General features: G+C 33.6%; 1 protein-coding gene across 2 annotated transcripts in view; it reads right to left on the bottom strand.

Annotated features, from left to right (window-relative positions):
- Positions 1-22,212, bottom strand: part of CTNNA3 (catenin alpha 3) — a 1,962,241-nt gene that overhangs the window by 526,920 nt on the left and 1,413,109 nt on the right. The window lies entirely within an intron of this gene.

Here is a 22,212-nt window from a genome sequence, read left to right as displayed (position 1 = left end):
AACAGGTTTTGTCAGGTTTATGAACGAGCAAATGTGTTTTAGGGATTAATTAAGATGCAAAGATATTAAATAACTAAGTACAGAATGAATATTTAGTAAAGAAGTGAAGAAAACTGTTATGCCACAGTTTTCTTTAACTGTCCTGACTCAGTTTCCTTGTACAAGTTTCCCTTGTCTCAGTCTTCCTAATTACTCCCCTAAGCTGTAAATCTCCCTTTGGTCCATGAGGGCTGAGGACCAATAAGTCTAAGGATATAAATTGTTAGCCCAAGCAAGATAAACAAGAGAGTAGACTTCCTGATTATCTTCTGTCCTTGAGAATTTACAACATCCCTCTAAAATATTCCAAGATATTTCACTGACATCTTTATCTCTGGGTTCCTTTTTTTTTTCATAGCCTTTTCCAGCTGGGCTTTTCCCGCTCTTTTTCCCTCTTCTTTGTCTCTAAAAGGTATATAAAGGTTAAAGATTCTCCATTCATTGCTGGAGAATGGCGGCTGGCTGTGGATGCTGGACGCTGGATTCTTTGAGATGATAGTCTCCTCCAGACCTGGGACCAACATGAATTCCTTGGTCCCAGTATATCTTTATCTCTGTCTGACTGGATAATTTGAGACGAGAGTCCTGTCCAGTCAATCTTACTCTCCCATTAATAAAATATTAAAAACTCTCTAATCTCTCTCCTGCCTCAGTTTCTCTGGCATTACAAAACAAAAGGAAATGTAGAAGGGGACAAAAGTGAGCAAAGTTTATTAACTTTCAAAATTATGAATATGTACATTTATTTAAATAACTTTAAAGTTGTTTTTATATAATTTCTTATTTATATTTTCAAGTTCCTGATCATTAAATTCACAATATAAAAATATAATATAAAAATATTTTTAAATGTAGATTCTCTTTTGAATAAAAAGTGAACTGTGGACTTTTCAATTAAAGGTTATAGCAATATGGAAATGAAATTACTCTGTTGATATAACGTAGTTCATAAGGTTTATAGATGGTACCCAGTGGGTGCCCAAAAATAAATACTTATTAATTAGTGGGAAATGAGTCACTAATTAAGATTTATTCACATTTTGATAGTGTTATTAAAGGCTTTTCATAATCTGGTTACAGACTACTTTTCTAGCCCTATTTCATATTACTCCCATTTCAACATTCTACATTCCATCCAGGCTTTACACCTAAGGGTTTACTAGTCACACTATGGGTATTGTGTTCTCCCAAACCCAAAGGAGTCTAGTGTTTAGTGAACCCCAAGGAAAAAAGGAATGGAACTTCCTGAGTTCCCATGAGTCGAGAATCTATTTGTTCCTCAGTCCTTCCTCTTTGATTCCCTAAGCTTCCCTCCAAGGATTATTGACTCCCAGTCAGAATTTTTCATCATAGTGCCCCCCTCCATTTCTGAAGTTCTTTTCCTTCTGAAGGGATTATACCCCAAGACATTAGATGCTCTTTAAAGATGGGTAACATTTCATTCTTGTGTCTATGCCAAGAATATACCCAACACTAGGAGATCTGTTCCTCCTCCTGACCTCATGCAGCAAATGTTCTAGAAAAGTCCTAATAGTGTACCTTATTGTCTCTCCCACTAAAATGAATTGAAAAAAAAATCCTTTAAGGGAGTTTCTTTGGTTGATTTATTCTGAGTACCAACAAATGCTGGTTATATTTCTATGCTATAGTCATAGAACCTGCAGTAATGACCTTGAAGTTGGAGTGAGGAAAAAATGAGTTTAAATCCCAACTCTATTTTTTACTACTAGGTGACCCTGGATATATTTCTTAATGTCTCCATGATACAGTGTACTCATCTTTTAAAAAGTTGGCCATTTGTCCTTCTCTTGAAGAGGACCATGACATCAGGGAGGTGGGGCTATGACATACAAATGAATCGCATTTAAGTAAGGAAAGTTTGTACAAAGTCACCAGCCTCACTTTCTCCTCTAGAGCCATCTAGGTCTAGTGGCCAGATATAGATCAGGATGACTGGAGGTGTTCCACTACTTATGCTATTGAATTCAAGGTTAAGTGAAACACTTGATGGAAGATAGCATAGAAGTGCTGAGTGAATATCAGCTATTCTCATTATATTTCAATTTTGCTCAGAACTGACATGTTCTCTTCAGTGAATGACTTACCAGTGTGCCTTTTTTTTTCTTAATGCTGAAGTCTACTAGAATAATGTTGTATGAATGCATTTCCCTTGGATCCTTAAACAAAAATATGGACACATTGTCTATTTTAATAAAATCTGAAATTTGTCTTCCAAAGAAACAGATGAGAGAACAGTATCTGGGCATTCAGAGTGCCAGCTTGGAAATTTCTCATTTTGTTTTTCCTTCACTAAGATCATCAAACAAAATGTTGACCAATTATCTTAATTCTCTAGAACTGAGATAGTGCTGATGGTCAGTATGTCCTCAATCTTCATGCAACCTTTTTGCTGCCCAAACTTCTCAGCTTGTTGTTTTTTAAATGCATGAAATAAAATACATAAGATTACAAAGAAAATCAATTTTATTGAAATGCAATCATCAAAAAAAAATAAGTTCATGGATTTCTGGTTAAGAGCTTTCTTTCTTGAAGACATTTAATGGAAAAGGAGTCTTTTGTATAATGGAAAATCACAATTACAATAAAATCTGGAATTTTCATTCCACAAAATTTTATTTGGAAGGGAACTAAATAGCTATCAATTCCAATCTTTCCTTATAAGAAATTGTTGTAATCAGCATTCCCACAAATGGTTTTCCAGGCTTCTCTTGAATACCTTCATGGGGAGAAACCTCTCTTGAGATGGACCATTCCATTTTGAGCCAATTTGATTCAAAGCAACAAAACTATACGAAGCACCTATTATACACATGTTGTTTGGAGCTTAGCATTTGTTAGAAAGGTTTTTATAATATTTACCCTAATTGCCTTCTTGTAACTCCTCATTCTGTTTTATTGCCGTGGCAATACCAATGGGAAAGCATCTCCTATCTCTTTATTTACATATGACACTTCAAATATTTTAAGACAACTAGCATATCTTAAGGATTAATTGCATAACTAACCAAAACAACTACAAAACAGATTTCTTTCTTCTTCTTTTTTTTTTTTTTTTCTGGGTAATTTTTTTTCCTATGAATTATGCAAAGATGATACAAATCATGTTTGTTCACAAAGAGTACTTGGCTCTCTTCCTTGGGGATAATATAGTTTACAAACTGCAGTGTGTTATTTTAAGTTATGCATTTTCCATATCAACTCCAAAATATACTTCTTGTGTTGTGTTTATAGCACATATATTATAAGCAAGACATATGTCCTCTGAATGTAAGCCTCCTGAAAGCAGGGAGTACTTCATTTTTGCCTTTGGGCCCTCAACGCTCTGTACATAGTAATTACTTCATAAAAGTTTGCTGAATTGAATTAAAAGAAAGCAGAAATCTAACACTGTCAATATTCCTGTCTATTTCTGTAGTCTAGTGTGAGGGAAACATGTCTATTCTTTGTATTTGGCTGATGTGCTCAAATGTTGTATAGTTGACTTGAGAAACTGTTGCAAAAAGTAAATTTCCTTAAAGAAAAATGGATTAGGCCAGATATTTGCAAATGAAATTCAGAGAAAACTTGAGTAGAATGATTTTAAAGAGGGAGATAGCTAGATATCCAGGAATTTAAAGTAAATGTCGGGATAAGTCTAAAAGAACATATAGAGCTATTGGTATTAAATATGTGATAACACTATGGTAGATTTCATAAAGTCTCAATTATTTTTAATAATTTCACAGAGTCTCAGCATTGGAAAACATTTCAATGGCCATTTAACAATAATAACAATAACAGCTAGCATTTGGATATCAATTTAGGGTTTAAAAAAAAGCTCTACAGCTATACTAATTGATGAAGTTCTGGGTAACTAAGTGGGGTTGGCAGAGACAGTCTAAAGCACTGATAGGATTATAATGATCTTGGAGGCATTCTGGGAAGGGTGAAGATGGGATCTGTTCCACCTAAGGTAAGCCTTTTGTTCTTAAATAGGTCTTTGGTTCCAGTGGACTTTTCCTTAACAGTCTCACCCATTCTGGAAGTCTTTGAAAATATCAACTTACTGTTTTTTATCTGAAAGTCAAGTTATAATGTCAACCCTCTGAGGTTAAATTTCCCCTATAAATCTTTCCTTGCTTGCACCATCTTGGCTCAAGTTGCTTTTACTGGTTATTCCATGCTATGACATTAGTGGCTTCTATCTCACCTCCTCCCCTCTGTGTCATGTTTTCTTTTTACAGGTAACTCTTTTAGGGTGCTATGTCCCTTTTAGATTCAACCCACTATAAATAGCGTAATCTTCTTCCCCTAACTCCCTTTTGAGTTGGTCTGTTAAAATCCACAAATTTAGCCCTCTACTCAAGATGTATTCCCACCTCACTGTGTATTCTCTTTCTCCCAATTAATTGTGACTTCCACTAGAGAACTTTTCTTTTCCTGTGTTAATTCTCAAAAGCCTATTTCCTTGTTAACTATAATATTCTTTCCCTTGCTTTCCAGAATCTATTTCATATTTACTGCTTTTGAAGTCAATTTTACCTCTTCATTTTGGCCACAAATTTTCCTAAATAAAGGTACTTTTTGTCGGTGAGAACACCACTGGGAATTCTTAACATGTGCCTTGCACCTTGACCTTTGGATTTCAAATTAGGCATGGCTACACTGACCCCATCACTAACTAATTCACTTGATCATCTCAACAATCTGATGAAATAAATTTAATTGTTATTCCCATTTTATAAACAAGGAAACTAAAGCAAAAAAAAAAAAAAGTATCTTGCTCAAAGTAACAGAGTGAAGTAAGAATCAGAGCAGGAGTTGAACTCAGGTCTTACTGATTCCAACTCTCACACCTAAGTTTACTGTGCCTAGAACTAATTGCCTACTCCTACTGAGAGTCATCATTGTAAAATTCCCAGCAGAGGATTATTTAAACATTGCTTGAAGACCTCTAAGGAAAGGTTACGTTTCTTATTGACTTGGATATTTTGTCATAAGTTAGCAACAGTGACTTACAAAAAAGTGTTCAAATAAAGTGTCAGGAAAGGTTAAGGTTCAAGTTATATCCTGAAACTTAGAGGAGTCATTAGAAAGCAATGATTCCATTCCCCTTATTTTTAAGAGAAGGAACTGAGATGAACAAAGATTAAATGGCTGAACAAAATCATCAGGATAAATTCTTCAAATCCCCTCTGTATAGACAACACTTCTCTCACAATAGTTAGTACTGAATTAATCACTCAAAAGTAAAACCATGGGTACATTTTCCTTCATATTCAAATTTATAACTATTAAATGAGCCATAGAACCACATAGTATTTGTGTTCTTCACCTTACAGATTAACCCAAAGAACAAGCTATCTCAACACCTCCCCCACCCCAACCCTATTCTTGCTGGACATAAGGCATTTATTGAGAGCATTTGTGAGACAAGACTGAAGTCAATACCAGTTCTCATGGAAATCTAGTGTTTCCAGGATCACAGAATTTGATAATTAGGGTGAGGGACCTTGAGGGATATCTAACCTCACCTATACACTTTCATTAGTCTCTACTGTTACACATCAGATTATATCTTCACCTGGATTCAATCAAAATCTGCATCTTTTATTTCATGTTAGTTTTAAAGTGATGGATTGAATGAAGGGCATATAATTAGGAAAATTGTCCCAAATATCAAATATCTGGAAAGTTGGGATGGATTTAATGCAACAAAAGTTATTGTTTTACTTGGCAGCTAGGTGGTTCAGTGAATAGAGCACAAGCTCTGAAGTCAGGAGAACCTGCATTCAAATGTGACCTTAGACACTTAACATTTCCTAGCTGTGTGACCCTGGGTAAGAATTGTGAAGAGAATTTGGGTTGATGGGGAAGGTGGTTGATGGGAAGCGATCCCTGAGAAACAATCATCATTGCTGGAGGTGGGATTAGTCAGAGAAAAAATCATTTGGATTGTGGTCACTAAAGAAAGGGAAAAGAAACCTTCTCAATGTTAGCACCCTGGAGTAAAGTTCTAGCAGCCCCTTTCTCATTCTAGATCTAACCTAAACTACTCTAATCTTAATTGCTTCAGCAAAAAAAAAGAAGAAGTTATTGTTTTACTGTCAAATGACAAAGAATCTTATATTCATTTTGTTTCCTCTTTTTCCTATCTTAAAATGTGTAATTAGAAATATGGCCACATTATAGTGTTTTTTTTTTGTTAGTGTCATTGTTCAAGCCCTGGCTAATGACTTTTAACATCTAGATCTCAGAGGCAGCCTGGTACAATGAGAAGAACACTTAAAACTGCCCAGCTGTATGAGATTAGATAAGTCCCTTCTCTCCAAGACTCAGTTTCCTAATTTGTAAATGGGAATAATAACACCTTTCTTGCCTATTTTAGATGGTTGTGAGGATGAAATGAAATGATACATATAATGCTAACTTTCAAGCTGTAAAATAAACTATCAATATCAGTTATTGCCTAATATCCTTGCATATTAAATTATTAAGTTTTTGACAGAAAGGTTATCTCTCTCATTTGTGAGTAGATTGAAAAGAGAAAAATGGAGGAATTCTAGTGCCTGGAACAAGAAGGTAAGGGGGAATTGGTGGGAGAGCTAAAATGATATTATCTATAATAGGACCATTGTGAGAGAGAGGAAATGCCAAAAAGATATCTGTTACTGCCATGAGTTTTCTATTTTTCTAAAGGACTAACCACTCCTGGGAAGCTAGAACTGTGAAGAGAGTTTGGGTTGATGGGGAAGGTGGTTGATGGGAAGTGATCCCTGAGAAACAATCATCATTGCTGGAGGTGGGATTAGTCAGAGAAAAATTCATTTGGATTGTGGTCCCTAAAGAAAGGGAAAGGAAACCTCAATGTTAGCACCCTGCAGTAAAGTTCTAGCAGCCCCTTTCTCTTTCTAGATCTAACCTAAGCTACTCTGTCCTATCTCTGACCGTTGCCAAATAGGAAAGCTATTTCAAGGCTTCCAGACTAAGTCTTCCTCAGTTCTACTCATGGAGACTCAGTAATTTTACACACACACACACACACACACACACACACACACACACACACATTCACATCAAATAAAAACTCCCAGGAGGCAACCAACGAAAAGATTTTTTATCTTCCTCCATTCCAAAGCATAGTTTCATGATAAGAATTTCCTCTTTTGTGGACTGAATGCTTTGACCTGGTTACCTCTGCTTTTCTAAGGAAGAATATATCCAGGAGGGGAAGAAATAACACAGAGCTGAAATCACATTTTTGGTCTTCAATTCTCTCCCAGTAAATATCACAGGGGCAATTTAGAGTTTTTTGTTTATTTTTTGTTTTGTTTGTTTTGTTTCTTTGTTTGGATTTTTTTTTTTTTTTGGTTTTGTCTTGTTTTATTTTGTTTTGTGTTTTTTACAGATCATTTAGGGAAAGAAAAATAAGCATTACCACAAGCACTTGAATTACAACAAAACAAAATTGGTCAAAATATTACCTTTTCCCAATACTCCTCATAACCTAGTCTATTGGAACTATATGTCAAGTTTCTAGTTAGAAGGAGACCTTTTTAAGGAGATAGTTCTCCTTTTGCCACAGAGCAAATTCAAAAAATATAATTGCATCTTTTCAAGAGGTTTTCTATTATGATGCACATAGAACCAAAAAAAAAAAAAAAGGTGGAATGTCCCCATTGTACTGTTATGTTAACAGATTTTTAATAAATCCATTTGGCTTACTGATTCATTCCTGTGTTCAATTTAATTCAGCAAATATGTATTAAGTACCTACCATACTCAAGGCACTATGCCAGGTACCAGGGATATAAAACCCCCAAATGAGTATTTTCAGTCATTTTAATCTTTATTATTTTGTATTGTAGAAGCTATTTCTACCTTGGAGAAACTGTAGGCAGAGTAGTTCAGTGGAAAGATAATTGGAATTGAACTCAAAGGACATGGATTCAAATCTGGATTTTGTCATTTACAGATAATCTTAATCATTTCATTTTATGGGTGTCAGTTTCGTCAATAAGAAAATACTAGAATTGGGCCTGGCAGATTTCTTCCAGATCAAAAACAATGAACCTAGGTAAACAAATTCAAATCAACCCAATAGAAAATTATTAAGAATTCCTAAAATGAGTATGCTACCATGTTTAGTACTAAAAATACAAAGACAAAAGTGGTACGGATAAGGTACTGGATAGCTAGATAGGTATAGATCTAGAGAACCTGAATTATTTTAAATAATCTGGAAAGCAAGTAGGGGGAAGCACTGATAGGATTATAAATTGTAAAGGGCTTAATCTCTGAGCAGATGTACTTGGATAAAGGAGCACTTGAGGCTAATTACCAATTGGCCAATACTCTATTAGCATTTGCTTGGAAAATGTCCCCCCTCCCCCACCTCAATTCTGTGCTGGCTAGATCTGTTGACCTATAGAGAGATCTGGAGGAGGGGAAAAAAGGGGTGGAGTAGGACTAGTGAGATGACTACAGGAGGTGAGATTCCAGTTTCCACTCAAGATCAAGTACTTTTGCTTATCCTAACTCCACCTGATTTTAAAGTATCCAGGGTGCTAATGCAGTCATCACAATAAGTGGATTTTTTTTTTTTAATTTTGATTAGGACTTTTGTTGAGGTGTAGTTTTTTTTACAGCCTCACCCTAGGTGGAGATCATCACTCCACATTTACTATATCCAATCAGAATTCCTAGTCAAACTCTCAAGATTATATTTCCCTTATAAAAGACCTACTCTACTGTAACTCTTTTTAGAGTACTAAATCCCTTTTAGAGTTAGACTTCCAGCCAATGTCCTAATTCCCCTAATGGTGTCTTCCTCCTTAATAGTATCTTAGGCTCCTTTAATTGCTAAAACTCATTTGCTTGCTAAAAATTTATCCTGCTGTTAGCAGTGTAATGAAATCTTTGATTTGGAGGAAGTTTAAGCCCACAAATTCTTTTGAGACAATCCACAACACTGGCCTATAATCCCAGTATTCTTTTGGAGTATCTCCATGTACCTCATGATAAGGAAAACTGATTCAGATGAAAAAACTGATTATAAAGTGCTTGCCTAAAGTCACATAGCTGAAAAATATATGAGCCAGAAGTTGAACCTCATGACTTCCTAATACTAAGCTTACCATTCTCCTAAGTAGTTTAGAGTGCCTCAATCTTACCAATTCAATCATATGACAGTCTAAAAATTAGTAATGTTAGTTAATATAAATTTTAATATTAGCAAAGTATTTTACATGTATTTCTTTAGATGTTCTTCATAACAATGAAGAAAGGAAACTGAGGCAGAAAGAGATTAAACAATTGTTCAAATTTGCATAGCTAGTAAAGTCAGAGATGGGATTTTCCCACAAGTTTTGCTCATTCAAAATCAAGAGCCCTGTTTGCCACATCTTATTTCTTCTGCCAAAGTTTATCTTTAAAGGCTAAGAATATCAATCATTTATTTTCTGCCCCAAATTGTGTGGCCCAGGAAAATGCCGAATAGTGAGCTCTCAAATCTCTAAGCTCCCAGGGATTCATTTATTTCATTGAAAAAATAGAGAAGATATGTTCTGAGGCTTTTTCACAATTTCTAGGCTTCTAAACAACAACAAAATATCATTATAGAATATGCTTATTGAGCATTTTAAATTGAATGTCCCTGGTACACCTCCAACTCAACCTTTTCAAAATAGGGCTTCTTATTTTCTCCACTATCCTAAAAAATGCTTTCCCATCCATCAAAAGTATCTCTCCCTGCTATAAATACAACTCCATTTCACAGATTCTTACCTTTATATCCTTTGTTTTATTCTTGATTCCTCCCTCTTCCTCATTCTATACATTTAAAAGATTCTTATTTTTTGGTGAATGTCTGCTTTTACCTTCTCTCTAGTTCTGGTGACCACCTTAATTCTCTGGCCTTTACTATGTTGTTCAGGTCAAACCAAACTTCCTTCTCTCTTTTTCTCATACTGTGTTCCATCTCCCATCTTAGTACTGTTTCACTGTCTGTCCCCCACACTCAGTATGCACTGCCTCTGAAGCTGAACCTCTTAGAATTTCTTGTACTTTCACATTGAAACTAAGCACCATCTTCCCTAGGCAGTTATGATCTTTTCAATTGGTAATACTCTCTTTCCCCAATATCTTATATTCATCTATATTTATTCTGTAAATAATCACATATGAACCTGCTCACTACACAACATAATCTCCTTAAGTCTTTCTTAATTGGGACCCTGATGTATTCTTGGTGGAAGTGTGAACAAATCCAACCATTCTGGAGAGCTATTTGGAACTATGCTCAAAAAGTTATCAAACTGTGCATACCCTTTGACCCAGCAGTGTTACTACTGGGCTTATATCCCAAAGAGATCTTAAAGGAGGGAAAGGGACCTACATGTGCAAAAATATTTGTGGCAGCCCTTTTGGTAGTGGCTAGAAACTGGAAATTGAATGGATGCCCATCAATTGGATAATAGCTGAATAAATTGTGGTAAATGAATATTATGGATTATTATTATTCTGTAAGAAATGACCAGCAGGATGATTTCAGAGAGGCCTGGAGAGACTTACATGAACTGATGTTGAGTGAAATGATCAGGACCAGAAAATCATTATATACTTCAACAACAATACTATATGATGATCAATTCTGATGGACGTGACCATCTTCAGCAATGAGATGAACCAAATCAGTTCCATTTCTTCAACAATAAAGAAAACCAGCTACACCCAGCAAAAGAACTATGGGAAATGAATATGAACCACAACATAGCATTTCCACTCCCTCTGTTTTTGTCCACTTTAATTTTTGATTTCCTTCTCAGGTTATTTTTACCTTATGTCCAAGTTCGATTTTTCTTGTGCAGCAAAATAACTGTATAGCTATGTATACATATATTGTATTTAACATATAGTTTAACTGTCATATTTAACATATATGAGTCTGCCTGCCATCTAGGGGAAGGGTAGGGGGAAGGAGGGGAAAAGTTGAAAAAGAGGGTTTTTCAAGGGTCAATGCTGAAAAATTACTCATGCATATAGCTTGTAAATAAATAGCTATAATAAAAAAAAAGTAAATTTCTTTTATGTTTTCCTTTCTTTCTTTTTTCCTTCTTCCCGTTTTTCTTTTCTCTTCCTTCTTTCCTTCCTTCCTTTTTCCTTCTTTTCTTTTTTCCTTTTTTATTCCCTTTTTCCCTTCTTTTTTCTTTCCTTCTTTTTTCTTTTCTTCCTTCTTTCCTTTCTTCCTTTTTTTTCCTTTCTACTTCCTTCTTTTCCTCTCTACCTTCCTCCTTCTTTCTTTCTTTCTTTTTTTTCCTGCCTCACTCCCTACATAAAAACATGCATGATGTATACTTCATGTATACAAAATAAATAAATACATGGTAGTTTGGAATAGAGGGGTTACAACACCTGAAACTAACCTCCACTCCCACAACCCACTCCCCCCCACCCTCACCCCTTGTGGATACTAGACCTGTGATTTCACTGATGTAGAGTGTTTTTAAAGAAGACTTTCTTAACAATATCAGATAAGCAATTATTCAGTAACTTAGGGTCTGAGAAATTTGACTAAGAACCTTGGCCAATGTCATAGTCAACACATGTCAAATTAGTTCTTTGTATCTCAGAGACAAACTCTATTCATCATACCACACCAACTTTCATTGTGTATTGTTTCTGAATGATTATTATAATAGCATGTCAGCATCTTAGAAATGGGGACTATATTTCAATAATAATATTACTAAATAACTAGCATTGACATGGTGTTTGGACTTCTTCAAAGTACTTTATGTATATTAACCTCACAAAATCCTTATTTTATAGATGTAGAAACTGAGCCTGGGACATTAAGCGATATGCAAAGGCTCTCAGTTTAATGAATTAAGTGCTATTATTACTCAGATTTTACAATTCTGGAAACTAAACTTGACAGAAGTTAAATGACTTATATAGGCACAAAATGAATCAGCTTCTGAGAAAAGGTTCAGGTTCAAATTTTCCTAATAGCATAGTCAACTGTATGTACTATCTCATCAGTTGCCTGTCTTTGCTCACCTAGCACAAAGTACTGCCCATTGTAAGTCCTTAATCAATCCTTTAACTCTATATACTGATAGATTATCAAGAGAAAAATAATCTTTGGATAAAATGTGCGCCTGATGAATACTTTTATGGGTAGAAAAATACTTTGGGTTTTTCAAAGGGACATCATGGATTTAGGATCTTCTTTAATAGGGAATCAAAGCACATCTAAAGTCATCAGGAATTGAGAGGTAATAGGAAGCAAGATAGACCTAATCAACAAGTATTTATTAAAAACTTACTATATGTTCTGATGCTGTACTAGTCAGTTAAGCAGTCCACAAATAATTTACTATGGCCCAACCCCTAAGAATACAAATATAAAGGAGCAGAAGGAGGCAAGGAAATGATAGGTACTCTCAATCACAGGTAGTCAAATATCAGATGGCAATCCCTTTGACCTTCTCTATTCAGCCTTATAGTTGATATGAGCTCCTTCAGTCTATATTCTTTCTTCTTCAATATCTTTTTATTAAGCTTTTTGGCAATCATATTATCACTTCCTCTCTGTTTATTCAAGAATAATAATCTATTTAATAACAAAATATGGAAGAGAGAACCACAACTTTCAGGTCACCACTAGATTGAGCATCAGGAATATGAACAGAAAAAAGAGAATAGTAAAACACTTCTCCCGTGGTATACCATAAAATTGCACAGTTCTTTCTATCTATCTATCTACCTAAATTATATTCCATTATAATATTTTCCCCAATGATGAAAAGGAAGTTATTCTTTGTTTGAACCTCTAATGAGGGAGAATGGAATATCTCCAAAGGCAACCCATTCTATTGCTTGGTATTTCTAATTGTTATGCCACCATTTCTTTATAAGGAGTCAAATTTTGCCTCTGAAATTTCTACTTGTTTTTCCTAATTTGATTGTCTAGGGCCAAGAAGAATATATCTATTCACTTTGCCAGGTGAGAGCCCTTCAACTACTTCATGGCAGCTATAATTTCTCCCCTCAATTATTTTTCTTCTCCATAGTCTGTATTACTATTTACTTAATCTGATTTACATATTGCATTATTCACAGTTTTTCCACAACCTAAATGCCCTTCTTTAGATATTTTCTAACTTTTCAATATCCTTCCTCAAAGGATAAACTAGAACTAAACATGAAATTCAAAATATTCTGTTTGAATAGGTCATAGTAGTGATTTTACATTCAAAGTTATAAATGATAGGTTTCTTTTAATGAAGTCTATGATGATATTAACTATTTTTCTTGCATAGCACATTCAAGTTAGCCATTAATGTATATGGGTCTTTTGTAGACATGTTGTCTCTTCCCTTATTCCATCTTATACTTATAAAGTTGATAGCTTGAATCTAAATATAAGACTTTGCATTTACTCCAACCAAATTCCAATTCACTCAAATAACCCCAGAATTCTATTCCATCAACTTTTTTTGTTTAAATCTTAACACTAGTATACAATTCACTTGCAGATTTGCTAAGTGTGCCATCTATATCTTCTGATGATTTTGTGGAGATGAAGGAAGAAAGTAGAGAAATAATGTTAATGTTTTATTATTATCTAAAATATAATTTTCTTTAATCAATTAGATTTTATAATAAAGTTATATACTGGAATTTGGGTATGTGCCTTGTATTAGCTTGATTACAAAGACCAATGGTTTTAGTAACTGGGCCAATGAAAGAGGTTGCTCTTTTTGATCTTTCTCATATAGGTTTGAAATCCTTGTTTGTTGTTTGTCAAGTTTCTAAACATTCACAAAGGAAGCCTAAAAAAAAGAAAAAGTCTTGTTCGTATTTTTCAAAGTATTTATTTTACTAGTGTCAATAAGTTAAGATACATTAACAGATTTAAAAAGGAAATTTCATAGTATACTCAGCAGGAATCAAGTCTTGGTTATGCTCCTTAGTGCAGGAAACAGAATTGTCAGCCTCAAGTGGTTATATGGTCCCATTGATGATCCTCTGGCATCTGGCAATGAAGGTTGTTCACAATAATAATAGAGGGAGAAATCAAACCAACTACAATGATTAAAGCTAAATAATATATTCTACTAATATAATGGCTCAAGGCAACTAATTAGAACAGAGATAATTAAGGCTAAGAAATAAACCATTCAGGGATCAGAGCCATAGATTCTTAGGAAAGTGAGTGACATAACTTCCATGGTGGGTCCTGAAACCAGACTGAATATGAGGGGAAGAATCTTTGAAGGGCTTCAAAAGAAGAAATTTGTCTTCAAATTTAAACTTGATATATAGAGGCTAATTTAAATGGGAAAGGGAGCACATTTTTCCAGTGAAACAGGAGAAACCAGGATAATCTGGTAACCTAAATGTTGAAAGTAATAAGACAAAAATAGAAAAAAGCAAAATTTTGCAACTTAATGAATACATAGAGTAAGTGTGAGTGAGGAGTTAAGAACTACACCAAAATTGTAGATCTGCATTACTTAGAGAATATATTGCCTTCAAAAAGAATGTGGTAGGGCAGCTAGATTGGTGCAGTGGATAGAGCACCAGCCCTGAAGTAAGGCGGACTTGAATTCAAATCTGTTCTGGGACACCTAACCCTTCCTAACTGTGTGATCCTGGGCAAGTCACTTAACCCCAATTGCCTCAGGGGGGAAAATAAAATAGTACATGAAAAGGATTTTGGCAGAAACCCAAAATGACATAGCATCATAGATAATAATTTAAACTCATATTTTATATCATTAAACCATGTTCTTCTTAAACCCATTATGAAATGTGCTATTACAGATGTGATTTATCTGGTCAAGGACAATCAGATGCTCATGTCTCTATTTCTTCATAGGGATACTACAAGATTTCATAAAAATTTTTATTTGCCCTTCCACACTCTTGACTTCTTTTAAGCAGGTCCTTCATTAAAAACTCCAAATCTAATTCATGTTAACCAACTTGTATTCATAGAGATATTTTTAAACCCCAAAAGATGATACATTAAAACTTAAGTAATGTCAGTTACACAATTGCCAGAGAAATTGAAAGAAGGAATTACTGAATCACATAGGAAATCCAGTAAAGAATTTATATGGGATTGGGAAAAAATACCATTAAATAAAGAATAACAACAAAAGATCAGATGTAAAACAAAAAGCCCACTGTCACCAATGTAATTTAATATTATGTTGGAAATCCTACTAATAGTAATGAGAAGAAAAAAAAATGAGGGTCAGAATAGGGAATGAGAGAATAAAACTACCTCTTTCGCAGACAATATGATGATATACAAGGAAAATCCTAAAGATTCAACTAAAAAGTCAGTTGAAACAATAACTTTAGTAATGTAGCAGGGTTTAAAGTAAAACTATATAAATCATCAGTATTCCTATATCTTGTAAATAAAATTCTACAAAAAGTAATAGTAAAAATAGCCTGATTTATAATAGCTTTAGACAATATAAAGTACCTGGGGGTACACCTGCCAAAGAAACCCAGGAACTATATAAAAAATTATTTTTAAAAAGTTTTATACAAATAAAATCAGATTTAAATTTTTAAAAACGAGATAATGGAGTAGGTCACTTCATATTTCATTTCTTAACCCATATTCTATCTTAGTGGATTGGGCTTTCTCAAGATTTGATTTTTTTTTAATTAAATGGTTTTTCCAAATCTAATGTCATTTTTGGTGCCAGTAATGCCCTGGAGGAGGACTTTGATGAAATAAAACTGATAATTATGTTGAAATTATTAAGTAACCAATATGGCCTGTGATCTTTCATTATCCAGGCAACCAGAAGTCTCCCAAAGGAAATGATTACACCTTCCTTAATGTTTATTTCAAGATCAGTACAGAGGATATTTCAAAAGGAGAAAACACCTGATAATGGAAGAAAATTATCTGTCAATGGGATTGCATCTAAAAGATAGCTAAGAAAACCATGTCCCATTTTAAAAACAGATTGAGTTCCTATTAAAATCTTACTTGTAGACTTTATCAGAATTTGGTGCTACATTTTACAGCAAACAAAGCACATAAATTTATGAAGTAGTTCAGAGAATAGAAGACAACTTGCAGGAAATACAGGGGAAACTGTGGTGTTGCAGTATATGAGCAAGATTGGAAATTGTGTTTCCAGGAAATGAACATCTGTTGATTTCAGGAAAACCAATACTAAAGATGTCAATCTGGTTTGTGCAATGAATGCAAAATCATATCAGAAAAAAAGAAGTTATATTCACAATAGGAAGAGAGGATGGAAGTGATTAAAGAAGCACAGAACAAGAGATTTTGAGCTTATAGGAACCTGAAAGATAAGATAGTTCAGGTCTTAATTTTAGATTCTAGAAAATGGGTTTAGGGATGTGATATGATATGCTTATCACCATGTAGTTAATGATAAATAATTTTGTCTTAATCAATACTGAATAGAGTCTAATGACCACATAGGTGACACATGTCAACCATTACATTCAAAGGATATGAGATTTGAACTGGGAGGAACCTCAGAGAACATCTAATCTCAAATTAGAAATGAGTATTAGAGAAAAATGTGACCTTAATATAATTCTATTTCTTTTTTTTTTCAGGTCTGATTTTTTTTTTAATAATACCTTTTTTTATTTTTCCAAATATATGCAAATATAGTTTTCAGCATTTATTTTGCAAAATCTTTTGTTCCAAATTTTTCTCCTTCCCTCCTCACTCTTACCCCTAGATATTAGGAAATCCACTATAGGTTAAAGATATGTAATTCTTCTAACCATATTTCCATATTCATCATGCTGCACAAGAAAAGGCAGTTAAAAGAGGGAAAAAACTAAGCAAACAAACACCAATACGCATGATCCACATTCAGTCCCCACAGTTCTCTCTCTGAATATGGATGGCATTTTCCATAAATAATCTATTGGAATTGACTTGAATCACCTCATTGTTGAAAAGTGATTTTATTTCTTAAATGAATAACACGGCAAGCATTTAAATCCATATCTTCTATTTTTAATATAAAACTTTTTTCATCAAGTTGTATTGTAGGTCCAAAACAGCTAAATTTTGGTGTATAATGTGATGAGCTGGGAATCAAAAAGACCTGAATTCAAAACCAGCCTAACACACTTGGTAATTATATGAGACTAGATGACTCACTTAACTTCTATTTGCCTTCCTTTTCTCAGCTATAAAATGGGGATACTAATAGCACTTATCTCTTGTGAGACTGAAATGAAATAATAATTGTAAAGAACTTAAGACAGTGCCTGGCATATAATAAGTACATTAGTTGTTATTGTTATTATTAATCACTTTGTGATTGATAATTATCCTATGATAATGATGCTATTTTTTTTAGCATACAAAATGCTATACCCAACTATACCCAACAGCCCAAAAATCTAGCTGAATATTTAAAAATGGAAGACTTGAGATGTGAATGGAAGAACTGTTATAATGTAGGGTGAAAGAGAGTGGAGGGCTGATAGTACTAGAACTTTATTTTCATCAGAACTATGGTAAATTACAACAAGAACCAAGAGCAGAATTTATTAGAAAAAAAAGTATGGCTAGTAATCACTGATCTCAGACAAAGTTAAAGATTCAATAAAGAGAGAAATCTACATTATATGTCAGCCATTCTAATATTGGTTTAGATGCATATTTACATATGGGTAAATAAATGTGTATACATGTGTCTGAGTATATGTAGATATGCATGTATGTCGCTCTATATATGCGTATGTATATATACATATGAACATATGTATGGGTCTATGGGTGGGTATGAATGTATATGTATATATGCAGGTATGTATGTAACATATATCTATGTCAAAGGGGAGAGAAGAACATAAAGACAAAGAAAACATTTAAAATAATGTTAAACAAAGCCAATGCAGCCAAAATTAGAAGGGAAGCAGAAAACTGGGAAAAATGTGTATATCCAAGGGTTCTGATAAAGGCCTCATTTCTAAAATATATTGAGAATTTATAAGAATATAAGCTATTATCCATTAATAAATAAAGTATATGAACAGACAATTTTCAGATATAGAAATTAAAATCATTTTTAGTCACATAAAAAATGCTTTAAATCACCATTGATTAGAGAAATGTAAGTTAAGATAATTCTGAGGTACTACAACACAGCTCCAAATTGGCTAAGATGACAGGAAAAAATAATGATAAATGTAGAAGGGGATGTGGAAAAATTGGGACACTAATATATTGTTGGTGGAATTGTGAACTGTTCTGACCATTATGAAAAACAATTTGGAACTATGTCCAAAGGGCTATTAAACTGTACATAACCCTGTGATCCAGCAGTGTCTCTACTGTATCTATAGCCTAAAGAGATCATTAAAAAAGGGAAAAGGGACCCACATATGGAAAACTGTTTGTAGCTGCCCTTTTTGTAGCAACAAGGAACTGGCAACTGAATGGATGCCCATCAGCTGGGGAATGGCTGAATAAGTTATGGTACATGAATATCATGGTATATAAACAGAACAATAATATTCTACAAGAAACAATCAGCAGGATTATTTCAAAAAGGCCTGGAGAGACTTACATGAACTGATGCTGAGTTAAGTGAGCAGAACCAAGAAAACATTATACACAGCAACAAGATTATATGATGATCAACTCTGATGAACATGGCTCTTTTCAACAGTGAGATGATTCAGGACAAATCTAATAGACTTGTGATGGAGAGAGTCTTCTGCATCCAGAAAGAAGTGTGGACTGCATGTGGATCACAACATAATATTTTCACTTTTTTGTTGTTTGCTTTCTTTTTTCTTTTCTTTTTCCCCCCTTTTGATCTGATTTTTCTTGTGCAGCATAATAAATGTGAAAATATGCATAGAAGAATTGTACATGTTTAACATAGATTACTTCCTGTCTATAGGAGAGAATGGGAGGAAAGATGGGAGAAAAATTTGGAACACAAGATTTTACAAAGGTGAATGTTGAAAACTATTTTTGAATATATTTTAAAAATAAGAAGTTTTACTAAAAAGATATGAATTTTAAAAATTTTAAAAAAGAAAATAAAACATGCACATTAGACTTATAGAGAAATAGGAGGACAATGGGATAGGATAAGAGCAGGACTCTTAAAAAGGCTTTCAGAATAAAAAATAAGAGGGTAAATAAAAGAGAGACTCTTAGTAGGGTGGGTAATTTAAGGAATGAGAAAAAGAGAAGATAAGGACATTTAGAAGGTATATGGATCAAAGAAGCAGAGATTAAAAGTAATTTTGATGTATGAGGGGGTTTAGAGTAAAATGATTAGATATATGGATAAACAGTGAAGAAAAACAGGATAAAGGAAAATACTTAGTAATTATAACTTTGAATAAGAATGGAATGAAATCATCCATGAAACAGAAATAGACAACAGAATGAATAAAAAACTAGAATTCAAGAATAGATTATTATTATGCTTCAACTGGTGCAAAAAAAAAGAAGCAGAGGTAATGATTGTGAGATCAGACCTAAAGCTAAAATAGATTTGTTAAAAAGTGCTATGGTACAAAAAAATAAAATAAAAAGCAGAGAGATAGTGATCATGATCTTAAACAAAGTTTGCTAAAGAAGGTAATTACATTTTGATAAAAGATATCATAGATAATGAAACAATACCAATACTAAATTACCATCCATCAACCATCCAAATTTTTAAGGGAATAGCTAAATGAATTTCATCTTGAAACATTACTAAAGCTATGATAGTGAGGAACTTTAACTTTCCACTTTCAGAATCAGATAAATTGAAGCAAAAAATTAAAAAAAAAAGAATTCAAGGAGATAAATGGAATCTTAGAGAGAACTGAGTGGAAATAGAAAGGAATATGGCTATTTCTAAATGGCACATGTCATGTAAAGGAAAAAAAATGACCATATATTAAGGCATAAAAACTTTATAATGAAGGTAAAAATATTAAATTCAGATTAAATTTCATTGTAGGAGATGGAAAGTAAGCAAACATTTACTCAGCATAATTAATGTGTCTTAAGTTCTAAGTTAAACTCAGGTCTTTCTAACTCTAGGCCATGAGCTATTCATTGTTCCACATTACTGACTTTTCTATATACTAGGTTATAGGATGGAAACATAGTAAAATTATAGTTTTAGAGCAGAAGGGATATGGAGGGGATTCTGCTCTAATTCATCATTTCACAAATGAAGAAACTGAGACAGTGAAATATTAATTAATTTATACATATTTTCACAAGGAGTATCAAAGGTAGAGTTTGAACCCATTTCAAGTACTGTCTCTACTGTGAAAAGAGAATCTGAACAAAGATGGCTACAGTCAAACTAGTGATGGGAGAGATAAGAATGAAGAAAGGAAGATCGGAAAGAAGGGACTTGTAACAGAATCTCTTATAATTCAAGAATGTAGAAATCAATCCCAACTCTTTGTCTCAATTTATCCATTTTTCACTTGGCTTTATTTAAGAAGTATACATAAGCAGGCAAAAACAAAAGAGGAAAAGCAGAATGTTATTATAAGGGCACTGAATTCCAGATTTTGAGCTGAAAGACATTTTATAAGCTTATCTTCTTGAATCTCACATTTTAAAGATGAGGAAGCTAAATTTCAGAGAGCAAAGTGCTTTGCCTAAGATAAAATAGCTAGTAAAGGGCAAAGTCTAGATGCCAGTTTTACAATAATAATAATAATGGTTATTATTATTATTATCATTGTTCTTCTTGCTATTGACGAAGTTATGTGATAGAGTAGATAAGGTAATATTCCTGGAGGCAAAAAGAATTGAGTCTTGAGAGACTTCTTAGCAATATGACAAGTCACTTATATTCTCCTTCTGTTTCAAAAGAAAAATGGAGATAATGGTCCCTATCTCCCAAGGTTTTGAAGATCAAATGAGAATATTACATGGTGTTAGCATTGTTACCTGGAACATAGTAAGATCTTAATAAAGCTCTTAATAAAGCTCATTTCCTCCCCCTTCCCTTATCGATATCAATGCTGTTGTCACTCTTTCTACTGCTACTTGAGACTATCTTTTAGTCTTTGTAGAGTCAGCATTTAATGCCGTGCCTGGTGCATTGTAGGCTTTTAATAAATTTTTATTGACTGACTGCCTAATCTTATTACTATTTTCGTTGGGTTAGGGCTAGGTGACACAAACAATAGATTGCTAGATGTAGAGTTAGAGAGACCTTAGTAGTTATGTGATGCTGGACAAATCACTTAAACTTTTCCAGCCTCAGTTTCCTATTGTGCAAAATCATGATAATAATTTATATATAATAATATATACATACATATATATATATATATATACATATATATATATATAATATCAGTTTGCTGTTCCCATGGATGAGAAAACATTTATAATCTTTTATATACCTTAAGGTATAATATGAATGCTTATTACTTTATTATCATATATTGTGATTATTATAACCAGTTGAACCAATAGTCTTTTATATACCTTAAAGTATGATATAAATGCTTATTACTTTATTATCATATATTGTGATTATTATAACCAGTTGAACCAATACTAACTCCCACTTTATAATAAAAAAAATGATTTTCTTGCTCACTTTTATTTGTCCGTTTCTTGAACGACTTGCAAAAGACATTCCTAGATCTAATAAATAAGCAGAGTTCAAGTCAATTTAAATTTGGAGAAACAGCATCAAAGGGAATAAATAATGTATCCAGGCTAAAGAAGAAGTCAATATCAGACATGGAGTTGATCCTTAGTTTTTTGCTCAACATCAACCTGTCATCTTGTGTAAAGTCTTTTAATGTGAAAATTGGCAGACCCCGCAGTCATGTGTCCAACAATCTCACTGATGACTTGGCACTGCTTCCACTTAGTGCAAGAGGTAGTGCTGTTAAGAAGAAATGTTGGCAAGGATTAAATATGATGAAGGAAGATAGCCCCAGAACAGAAGGCCATCTAATAAGGAAGCACAGTAGGAATGGATTGGATGAGGAGGTACCAAGAAGGAAATTAGGATAAAGTCAGACTGAAAGGAATGGTGGCAGCTGAATCACCTAAAAGGACACGAAGGTGGGTGAGTAATGAAAAGAACAATTTGGAAAATGAAGCAAATGAAACAAAGCCTATTTTGTTTGCTCCTGCTAAGG

Source organism: Antechinus flavipes, chromosome 2 (assembly GCF_016432865.1).
Source record: "Antechinus flavipes isolate AdamAnt ecotype Samford, QLD, Australia chromosome 2, AdamAnt_v2, whole genome shotgun sequence".
In the NCBI taxonomy this organism is placed as follows: domain Eukaryota; kingdom Metazoa; phylum Chordata; class Mammalia; order Dasyuromorphia; family Dasyuridae; genus Antechinus; species Antechinus flavipes.
This window is presented reverse-complemented; position numbering and strand designations above follow the sequence as displayed.